The sequence below is a fragment of the Oratosquilla oratoria genome, chromosome 44, assembly GCF_046742065.1.
Source record: "Oratosquilla oratoria isolate Oo_2021 chromosome 44, ASM4674206v1, whole genome shotgun sequence".
Classification (NCBI taxonomy): domain Eukaryota; kingdom Metazoa; phylum Arthropoda; class Malacostraca; order Stomatopoda; family Squillidae; genus Oratosquilla; species Oratosquilla oratoria.
The window spans coordinates 3,154,043-3,156,542 of NC_134820.1; positions in this window are offsets into that span (position 1 = coordinate 3,154,043).

The following is a 2,500-nucleotide window of genomic DNA, read 5'->3' on the forward strand; positions in this document are numbered from 1 at the left end:
TGTACCGAAAGCCGTACAATACTGAATGATTTAATAAAGACAAAGGCAATAGAACAAGAGCATAGCTTAGTTCATATGAACCAAGAACGTATCAGTTCTGATATCACAGTTTCATGTGCCAGAGTTGCTCCCATATCAGCTACAGATCTTGGTAACTATATAAAGATTCTGCAATTTGTCAGTATAGCTAACAGTAACACGACCAACACTCATCACTCACGGCAAAAATAGCTAATAGGAATAGCAGCACCACCATCATTTTTTATATTATTACATCCATCGGAGTCAACATTGCAACCATCACTATCACAATATCATTATCACCAATTACATCACCATTCTCACTCAATCACGATCACAATTACCCTTGAAATCACTGTCATCGTCCCCGCCGTCATTATCATTACCATAAATTACCAATATCAGCATCATCAATATCATCATCACCGTTACCATCACAGTCATCATCATTATCATTGTTCCATCACTCCTCAACAAAGTTATCATTCCGGTCACCGATATGGTCATAATCACAGTCATTGTCACTTCACCATCACAAACATTGTCATCATCAATATCACCATCACCGTTACCGTCACAGTCATCACCATTATCATTGTTCCATCACTCTTCAACAAAGTTATCATTCCGGTCACCGATATGGTCATAATCACAGTCATTGTCACTTCACCATCACAAACATTGTCATCATCAATATCACCATCATCGTTACCGTCAAAGTCATCATCATTATTATTGTTCAATCACTCTTCAACAAAATTATCATTCCGATCACCGGCATGGTCATAATCACAGTCATTGTTACTTCACCATCACAGTCACTGTCATCATCAATATCACTATCAACTTCGTCATGATCGCCACTGCAGCGCTAGGTAAGACTTAAGCTCGTAGTCATAAACAACAACAGAGGTAAGTCACTGATCCCTTGATGAACCTCCATGGATTTGAGTCTCTTCTCATGAATAATGACTTGCTTTCTCCCATGAATTTTGGGATCAAGAAAAAAAAAATGATAAACAAAACCGGGAATGTTTTTAATATCAAATATAACACTCTTCACCATAAAAGAAGCGCCACCCTGATTTACAAAATATCCTTAGGAATGTGGCCGGGGGTTAAGTTTTAGTGTGCTGGTGGCGTAATTGTAAACGTGCTGGTCTCGCAATAGCTTAGTTGCGTGTTCGAATACTGTATTCCCGTCCGATTTCCAGTAGTGACTGTACCATTTGTAGTAGTAATGATACTACATAATGGTAAACGGTGCCCGTCCGTGAAATAATGGTTAAGAAAACTCCAATTCTCTCGGGACTTGCTTATTGGAATTAATATGGGTGGTATAGGCGAATAAGATTGCTCTTGGCAGCCCAAAAGAATTATTTATGCAAGAAGGGTATAATGTACATTTGGGAGCACTGTGAAAAATTTTGCTCACTTATTACAATTCTAATCATACAGAATATTACTACAAACATTTATAGATATTTACATATTGATATGTGGAACATAAAACTGTTAAGAAAGATATATTTCTATAATGCATGTCCCAGTGGGGTGACAATTATTAATACAGAAATTAATTATGGTACACGTATGTCTATAAAAAACGATTTCTTCAAGACGTGACTTTGCTACATCCCTTCCCCAATAGTCCAGGCTCACAGGGCAAAGGCAACGGCTACGGTTGCAGCTAAGAGCTTCCTGGTATAGACTCTTCATCTTTAGCAAAAGGCCAAAACGTAAGGAAAAAATCCACGTAGTGCGTTAAAAATAAATGAAGATAGGCTACCACCATTTAGCTTTCAAGGAAATTAAAAAAAGATACGTTGTTGGTAGCCAGAATAAAACAAAAGCTGCCGCAGAGTATAGAAAAACTAGGCCCAACTGATATAAGAACTGTTTAAGAACGTAAAAAGTAAAGTTTTGTTAGCTTAAATGACAAGAATTTTGTGTTAAAAAACAAAGCATAACACAAAATTACAATTATTGTACTAAAACCATACGTTTGGTAACCATATATTCATTTATGTTGTTTTTTTCTTAGCAGTGGACAGGATGCAGGGATGACCCGTCATCCAGGAGGTGCCAAGATAAGAGGTAGGGTGGAGGGGAGTGGAATATATAGGAAATGGAATGGGTGTATGTATGTATGTATGTATGTATGTATGTATGTATGTATGTATGTATGTATGTATGTATGTATATTTTCCTTTTCTTAGCTGTTGCATAGTACTGTAGTTTTATTTACATGAAGAAAATCACACGCCATTTGTGGATAAAACTACTATGGTTTACATACTACTTTTATCATATCTAAAGACTATTTTCGAATTAACTGCAGAATATCTAATTTTTTGCAAGTAAACTTTTGGGTGATAACTGTATATTTAGAGTAAATTACACACACACACACACATACACACACACACACACACACACACACACACACACACACACACACACACACACACACACACAC